The sequence below is a fragment of the Pituophis catenifer genome, unplaced genomic scaffold, assembly GCF_029215685.1.
Source record: "Pituophis catenifer annectens isolate HBS135680 unplaced genomic scaffold, rPitCat1.0.hap2 SCAF_2, whole genome shotgun sequence".
Lineage (NCBI taxonomy): Eukaryota > Metazoa > Chordata > Lepidosauria > Squamata > Colubridae > Pituophis > Pituophis catenifer.
Window position 1 is genome coordinate 199,801,974 of NW_027256882.1, and position 9,846 is coordinate 199,811,819.

Consider the following 9,846-nt stretch of genomic DNA (forward strand, 5'->3'; position numbering starts at 1 on the left):
GCAATCTTGTAAGATGAGAGGCTAAGAGAAATAGTGACACCTGTGAAGACTAACTTCTATGAATCAGGGATCACCCGGTATGATCAGGGATTAAGGGATTTATTAATACAGTGCTCTTAGACTTCGTTACAGACTAGAGGAAACTATGGTGGGTGCATATAAAACGTACATAGGTGCCAAAGGAATATTTTCCTCAGAAGAACAGCAAGAGAATGCTATTCTGATGCTCAGGGATTTTTTTAAAAAATGCTGCCTTTATTATTTTTAAATAACTCAAGGTGGCAAACATACATAATATTCCCTCATTTTCCTATTTTCCCCACAATGGCATCAACCCTGTAAAGATGTGTCTGATTGAGAGAACATCACAGGCCCAAGATCACCCAGCTGGCTCTCATGCCTAAGGTGTGGGACTAGAACTCAATAGTCTGCTGGTTTCTAGGCCAGGACCCTAACCACCACACCAAACTGGCTCTTAATTATTAATAAGGGAGTCCCAAAGAAATCCTGAAACTGAGAAAGCTAGATCTTAGAGGAGAAAAGGTCTTGAAATGGAAAATCCATGCCTTAAGCAGCTTCTGAGGGTCATTGAATATGTAGTCTTTATACTTCCTTGTAATTATGCTTAGGAGCAGCACAATCCTCAAAAGCAGGTGATAGAATTGGATCAGCTCCAAGACCAAATTGCTGATTTACCAGACTGTCCCTCCCTGATATATTGTATGATCAGCTGCACAATTAATATGTCATTAGTTGCCTGGAAACTGCTCTAGGTAGATTCAGGTTGATGATCTTCAGATAATATTTCATGTACAAATTTATTCTAGCCCCACCTTAACCGCAGTGTAATTGTTATAAATAAGAGTTCCTGAAACCGCAGTCTCCAGAGCAATGCTACAAGGGGGAAAATGTATAAAATAACAAAATATCTTCCAACTTTGACTTGGAGTAGTCAGGCCATTTGTCATTAAGAGATCATAAAGTTCATTTAACTGTTCTAATGAGATGTCTGTTTCAGGCAAATAATTCTTGATAGACATTCATTCATCTGCCATTACTGCTTAATTTTACTTTCTAGGACTAACATTAAGGACAGGCAGAAAAGTTGCACAATGTAATGTGAAACACAAGCCACAGAATCTTAGTTTTCTTTATCAACAGCAGCCAAAACAACTAACCAATGTGATGCACAAATATTTCTGAAAATTCTGTTAAATTTTCAGAGACTGTGAAAGTAGCGTTTCATGTATGGCTTGCATACATTCTTCACATCCAGTTAATATAATAACAGGACTGCAAAACAGACTAACAGATCTACTTATAAAACAGACATTATGCAGATCATACTTAGCATAAATAATTGCCTTCAGCTTTTTTTATTGGAGATGTAAGGTTTCCTTAGTACATAAATTTTGATTTTTTTAAAATAACTCATAAAACTCAATGTTGGTAATGAAGCAAATAACAGAACCACTTATTAGCAAGTATCTTAACCTATCACATTTATTCATATAGAACTAATTCATATGCAGACCCTGAATGGCTTAAAACCAACCAAGGGAACTGTCTATGCATTTGGTACATGTTTAGCTCAGAGCCCATACTGCTAAACAACCATTTTACAGCACCATAAATACTAGCTCACTTTTAGCAAGCTCATCAAAATGCAGATTAAAAAGAACCAGGGCATCAATTGTGCTGCTAATGGCCATCATCTTGACATTTTTGACCTCCCTTGCAGACACACCTAGTTTTCAGTTTAAAAAAACCCCCAAATTGCACTGCTAATTCAGAGGAAATCCTGAAAACGTTCCTTCGCTTACCTAAGAAAAATGCTCTTACTACTTATTGACACTTGCTAATACTGATTAGAGGAGATCAACCCTGACTGCTCTTTAGAAGGCCAGATCCTGAAGATGAAACTCCAATACTTTGGCCACCTAATGGGAAGGAAGGACTCACTGGAGAAGAGCCTAATGCTGGGAAAGATTGAAGGCAAAAGAAGAAGGGGACGACAGAGAACGAGGTGGCTGGATGGAGTCACTGAAGCAGTTAGCATGAGCTTAAATGGACTCCAGGGGATGGTAGAGGACAGGAAGGCCTGGAGGAATGTTGTCCATGGGGTCGTAATGGGTTGGACATGACTTTGCGACTAACAACAACAAATACTGATTGCAAGCAGGTGCATGTTCTCTAAATTCATAAGCCCTAACAGCAACAGATTGAGCCAAAATCCAGAAGCAAAATCCTGTACAAGTAACTTCTCTATTCTAGGGAGAATCTCTCCCCCATTCTCCCACAAATTGCTTAGGGGGTTAAGGGAGTTAGAATTTAACATAACCAGAGAGCGCTACTGTCTGGAAACCATTGTGCTATTCTTTGGGGATCACAAAATGCTTTAGCTGTTACTTGCTCAGAAGCGAGGATTTTACACCGAGTATAGTAGCATCCTTCAAGCAATAGAATAGAATAGAATAGAATAGAATAGAATAGAATAGAATAGAATAGAATAGAATAGAATAGAATAACAGTTTTGGAAGGGACCTTGGAGGTCTTCTAGTCCAACCCCCTTAGGCAGGAAGCCTACACCATTTCAGACAAATGGTTTATCCAATCTCTTCTTAAAAACTTCCAGTGTTGGAGCATTCACAATTTTTGGAGGCAAGTTGTTCCACTGATTAGTTGTTCTAACTGTCAGGAAATTTCTCCTTAAGCTCACAACTGCTGGAGCAGGGAAGAAAGGAGAGAGAGAGAGAGAGAGAGAGAGGGAGGGAGGAAGGGAGGGAGGGAGGGAGGGCGGGAGGGAGGGAGAGAGAGAGAGATTGATTCTCCTCTGTACTTCCTGTTTGCATACCCTCCCTCCGGAGGTGGTATTCATCCGCTTTGTACTGATTTGGGCAAACCAGTACTGGAGATTGGCTCTATGCTGTCCTATTAAGGACATTTTTGAGGCTGGGTACATGTGTGGAAGCCGTGCGAGCGAGAAAAGTGCATGCACAGAAGGTCTGCACGGGCGCAAAGCAAGTGTGGGTGTGCGCGGCGAACCGGTGGTAAGAATATTGGAAACCCACCTCTGCTCCCCCTCCCATCCTCCCACCTTCCAGAACCTGTCAGAACCTGTGGATTTCACCCCTGCTCTAGATAAGTAATTCTATATCTGGCTATGTGCTAGGGCATGCTATTGTAACTTTTTCCTCCTGTCTACTATATTTTTCCCTCCCTCATAGCAAATTATGCCTCCTTTTATGCATTTCTCCATGTGGGATTGAAGAAAAACCTCTGTTATTATACACTGTTGTTTGTAGTCGTTATTAATGAATGGAACTACAAATTTATTTGTACACTAAAAGCTAGATTAGGAAATGGTTTTTACAGCTGAAACGTGTTATTTAAGGCTCATTTGTGGTAGCTTACATGTAGGCATTTGAGAGCCAGTTTAGTATAATGGTTACGGCATCAAATTAGAAACTGAGAGATCATGAGTTCTAGTCCCGCCTTAAGTGCAAAGCCAGCTGAGTGACCTTGAGCCAGTCACTTTCTTTCATCTCTAGGAAGGAATCAATAACAAACTTCTATAAACAGAAAAAAGGTAGGGCCATGTCCAGCCACATTTTGAGAATGAGACACAATTGAATGGAAGAAAAAAAAAAAGACAAGTATCTGTATGTCTCCAGGTTATGCAACTACTCATTAGAATCCATTGATTAAATTCAGGATACAAACTATACATTACCAACCAACAAAAGGGCTGATAATATCTGCCTAATTAATTTGAAACAAAACCCCTTTAGGCAATTGTTAGGCAACCCTATTTCAGATAAAGTGAGGGAGGAGGAAAACACATTTAGATTTGCAAAAATTTCTGTTACTGTAATTGATCTAATAAAATAAAATTTAGATGTTTATGGCTTTGGCTTCTTAGTCTGGTCTGCTATATGTGACCGACAAAACTGCTCACTTTTTGGCCAGCTGTTAGCCAGCTTCCTTAATATCATAGTTCTGAGGTTGGTCCAGAACGCAGCTGCGCGAGCTAGGTACACCCACATTACACCAATTCTCCGTGAGCTGCACTGGCTCCCTATTGGTCTCCGGTCACAATTCAAGGTGTTGGTTATTACCTTTAAAGCCCTACATGGCTCAGGGCCAGGGTATCTTCGAGACCGCCTTCTACCACATAACACCCAATGACCGGTAAGATCCGACAGAATTGGTCTCCTCCGGGTCCCGTCAGCTAAACAATGCCGGCTGGCGGGCCTGCAGGGGAGGGCCTTCTCTGTGGCTGCCCCAGCTCTCTGGAACCAGTTACCTCCTGAGGTCTGGACCATCCCCACCCTATTGGCCTTCCGAAAAGCGGTGAAGACCTGGCTTTTCCGGCAGGCCTGGGGACGTTGATTTCGCTCTTGCGATCTGGTGAGATCCGGCCATGAATGGTGTGAATGAGTTTTAATGTTTTGAATGTTTTTAATTCTTAAATGTTTTTTATAATGTTTTTAAATGCATTGTGAGCCACCCTGAGTCTTCGAAGAGGAGCGGCATACAAATTGAATTAATTAAATTAAATTAAATTAACCCTCAGAGCAATTATGTACAAGTAGTCCTCAATTTATGACCCACAGTGGATCCCAAAATGTCTGTTGCTAAGCAAGTCTGCCTTCCCTGTTAAGTTAAGTTAGTTTTGGCTCATTTTACGACCTTTCTAGCCACAGTTATGAAGTGAATCACTGCAGTTGTTAAGTTAGCAACACAGTTGTTAAGTGAATGTGGCTTCCCCATTGACTTTGTTTGTCAGAAGGTCGCAAAAGGTGGTCACATGACCCCAGGGACACTGCAACCCTCATAAATGCATGTCAGTTGCCAGGCATCCAGACTTTGATCATGTGACAATGGGAATGCTGCAACGGCTGTGTGAAGGAATATCATAAATCACTTTTTTCCAGTGCCATTGTAACTTTGAATGGTCACTGAACGAGTGGTTGTAAGTTGAGGTCTACCTGCATAGTGAGGTGGTTATGGCAGCTGATTGGGCATTCACTCCCAGTGTTCCCCATAGAGCAATGCCTGCACCAAGATTAATAGTACAAAAAATTGCTCCGGGAGACGCACATTTTAAGTACAATGAAGGCAGTGGTGAAATCCAAATTTTTTTACTACTGGTTCTGTGGGCATGGCTTGGTGGACGTGGTGTGGCTTGGTGGGGGTGGCAGGGGAAGGATACTGCAAAATCTCCATTCCCACCCCCCTCTAGAGCCAACCAGAGGTAGTATTTGCCAGTTCTCCGAACTACTCAAAATTTCCACTACCGGTTCTCTGAACTGCTCAAAATTTCTGCTACTGGTTCTCCAGAACCTGTCAGAACCTGCTGGATTTCACCCCTGAATGAAGGGATTGTTTTGAATGGCAGAACAGAAAGGCAGTGGATAATGTATGGGGGGAAGGTGTGGTTAATTTCAATTCATTGCCAATCCAGTCCAATACCCAAACTTTATTATACCCAAGCTTTATTTTACCGAATGGCAGAGTGGGCCCTGCTCTTCCTCATTCAGTCCTACTGGTATTCTAACTACCGAAAAACAGGATTTGATTTGATCCTCTAAAGCAGTGATTCTCAACCTGTGGGTCGCGACCTCTTTGGGGGTCAAATGACCCTCTCACAGGGGTCGCCTAAGACCATTGGAAAACACATATTTTCAATGGTTTTAGGAATAATTTTATGGTTGGGGGTCACCACAACATGAGGAACTGTATTAAAGGGTCATGGCATTAGGAAGGTTGAGAACCACTGCTTTAAAGACAAAGGTCTCACATTGGTCCAATAAAAGTAGATCGACTTAAGTCCCATTCGTTGTTTTTTATATGATGTGACTTTATAGCATTGCCTTTTACTCACTTCCATCTGGCTGCAAAAGCATCAGATTGTCTTTAGCTGCTCCAGTTTTAAAGTAGTGTTTTTCCTTCTGTGGACCCAGTTTTTGACATGGACATTTGCTATAGCATGGGTACATCAATGATGGGGTTTCTGATGCAATCAAGGGCTGGAATCTGCCCAGTTATTATTGGGCACTTTAAGACCGTCTTCCCTGTTTATTTGCTGGACACTGTTTTCACATGTTGGCTTAGATAGCAGGAGAAAGTTAACACCAGGCTTCCACAGAAGCATCTGTCCATGTTATTCCTGGTCATTATTTCCTGAAGTGCTTGTGAGATCTTTCACAGACTCCTTATATACATGGGTTTACTGCAGGGGTGAAATCGCCCGATCTGGTAGCGATGGCGGCGGGTGGTTCGGAGAACCGGTAGCAAAAATCCCTGCTACCCCCCCATGCCCAGCTGAGCCACACAATCATCAGAGGCTTTTTTTATTTTTAAAAGCATTTTTTCTACAACCTCTTTGGCCGAAGAGGTTGTAGAAAAAATGCTTTTAAAAGCCACTGACGATCCCAGCTGAGTTGCCTGATCGTCAGAGGCTTTTAAAAGCATTTTTTTTACAACCTCTTCAGCCAAAGAGGTTGTAGAAAAAATGTTTTTAAAACAAAAAAAGCCTCTGACGATCAGGCAACTCAGCTGGGATTGTCAGAAGCCTTTAAAAGCATTTTTTTTTTATTGCAAAAGTTTTACAATTACATTTTCACCCCTTTTCCCCCCCCACCACCCATCCCAAACCTTCCAACCTCCCTAACCCTCCCTAACCCTCCCCTCCCCCCAGACTTCCCTATATTATACTCATTTCTGGTAAAAAATAAATAAAAAAAACCCCTTAATATAAAACTTATGTAAAAACTTGAACCCCTCCCTCCCCTTTATAATTTTTCTTTTTACCCTCATTACATTAAAATATTTCTAATACATTATTTTCAAATAAAAGCTATTTGATACTTTCTAGTTTGATATTTGTTCTGAACATATTCTATCCACTTTTTCCATTCCCATTCATAAGTCTCTTGTGAACAATCTTTTAAGTATGCTGAAATCTTCGCCATCTCTGCAAAACTGGCCATCTTCAAAGTCCATTCCTCAATAGTGGGCAAAGCTTCATTTTTCCAATATTTACCTATCAACAATCTTGCTGCTGTTATCATATACAATATCAGTTTTGTTTCACCCGATGTAAAACCCTTAACTATGCCCAATAAAAACAATTGTGGAGAGAATTGAATTTTTTTCTTCAAAACATTCTGCATGACCCACCAAATTTTTATCCAAAAAGCCTTAACTTTCCTACAGGTCCACCAAACATGATAATACGTAGCATCCAAACATTCACATCTCCAACATTTTGGCTGAACATTAGGGTACATACATGACAACTTTTTGGGATCTAAATGCCATCTATAAAACATTTTATAAAAATTTTCCCTCAGGTTCTGCGACTGTGTAAATTTAACATTCTGAACCCAAATTTTTTCCCATGTTTCCAACATCACTGGTTCTTCAAAATTTTGTGCCCACTTAATCATACAATCTTTAATTAATTCAGTTTCTGAGTCCCTTTCTAGCAAAACATTATAAAGCCTTTTGATATGCATTGGACCTTTCTCTTTTATATGTCTAACCAATTCTTCCTCGTGCAACATAATACCAGTTTTTTGCTCCTCTTTCCATCTCAATTGTAATTGATTATATTGTAACCAAGTTAAATTAATCCCTTCATCCAACAGTGTCTGCAATGTCTTCAGCTGCCATCTGCCCGCATCTGTAAAAAGAACCTCTTTGTATAAAAACCCCCCGAGTGACATTATATTTGTATTCCATAAAGTATGACCAAGATCCAGCCATAGCGGTATTTTATAATCCCATTTGAGTCGGTGCTTCTTCCAAACTCTCATCAAAGAGTCTCTAAGTATATGACTTTTAAATACTTTATCAACTTTGTCATCATAAAATAAGTAAGCATGCCATCCAAATTCAAGATCAAAACTTTCTGCATTCAATATTCCAGCCTTTTTACTTCCAAACCAATCACTTGTTAAAGTTAAAGCTGCTGCATCTTGGCCAAAGAGGTTGTAGAAAAAATCTTTTAAAAATAAATAAATAAATAAAAAAGTTGGCCACGCCCACTCAGTCTCATTACACACACACACCCCAAGTTATGCCCACAGAACCGGTAGTAACAAATTTTACATTTCACCATTGGTTTAGTGTGTTTTTGAAAGAGCACTAGACTGGCATTAAAAAACTAACACATAACTGACATTTTATACAGTGATGTTGATGCTTTGAATGCTCTCTTGATGCTATGAATAGCGATAGCACTTATATACCGCTTTATAGTGCTTTACAAGCCTCTCTAAGCAGTTTACAGAGTCAGCATATTGCCCCCAACAATTTGGATCCTAATTTTACCCACCTTGGAAGGATGGAAGGTTGAGTCAACCTTGAGCCTGGTGAGATTTGAACTGGCAAATTGCAGGCAGCCAGCAGGCAGCAGAAGTAGCTTGCCGTACTGCACTCTAACCATTGTGCCACCGTGTCTCACGCTAGAACCATGGTCAAGAATAGGCCAATTGACAAGGTCCAAGTATGGAATACTTCTGGCTTGTATCCTGTTACCCAGGCAACTTGATAGATGGCTAAACCTGTCACTGAAAGCTCATAACACATTACAGAATAACAGAGTAGAATGGGACCTTGGAGGTCTTCTAGTCCAACCCCCTGCTCAAGCAGGAGACCCGATATCATTTCAGACAAATGGTTGTCCAATCTCTTCTTAAAAACCTCCAGTGTTGAAACACCCTCAACCCACAACATACCCAACTGCACTTCACTACCTATTAAGTGGAGGAACTGTATCAGTGGTGAAATGTAAAATTTGTTACTATCAGTTCTGTGGGCGTGGCTTGGGGGGTAATATGACTGAGTGGGCGTTTTTCTTTTTTACTTTTAAAACCATTTTTTCTTTTACTTTTAAAACCATTTTTTCGACAACCTCTTCAGCTGAAGAGGTTGTTAAAAAATGCTTTTAAAACCTCTGACGATCCCAGCTGACTTGCCTGATCAGCAGAGGCTTTTTTTCCTTTTAAAAACATTTTTTCTATAACTTCTTCGGCCGAAGAGGTTGTAGAAAAAATGCTTTTAAAGCCTCTGATGATCCTAACTGAGCCACGCGATCATCAGAGGCTTTTTTTTTTATTTTTAAAAGCATTTTTTTGGCCGAAGAGGTTGTAGAAAAAATGCTTTTAAAAATTAAAAAAAAGCTTCTGATGATTGTGTGGCTCAGCTGGGCAATGGGGGGGGCAGGGATTTTTGCTCAGTAAATCATACAATAGTGTATTTTTTTTTCTGCCTCTAAGACTGGCGGATTGCACTTGAATGTGGCATCTGGTTGTGCCCTTGAATTATGGAATGAATGCCTGGCACACTGAACATACCAACAGTTGCAACACTGTACAAATTTTCAAACCAAAGAAGTATTACAGTCAAAGACCAGCATAATAGGGAGATGGTAAACAAAGAATTAAAAAGCATAAAACACACACACAAGCACATCTGTATGGGTGTGTGTGTGTGTGTAAAAATATTTTTTAAAAATCTAAATTAAAAAAAAAACTAAAGAGGAGTAGGAACAGTAAATAGTTATAGGGGAATATGGCAAATTAGATTGACGACAATACAGAGCACTGTAGAACGATGAAGGAAGTGCTTGTTAAAACTGGTTTCTGGCATGGATCATTTGTGATGCATTTTAATTGCTGCTGTGCAGAACTTGGCAACACTGTATGGTATAGCAGGGCTGGTATCTGAAAGCAGCGGAGGGATATAAAGTAGTCCTGTGCACCCTGGATATTTGGAATAATAATGAAGTGAGGCTGATAAGGATGTGTCTGTAGTACAGGCAATGGAGAAGTAATG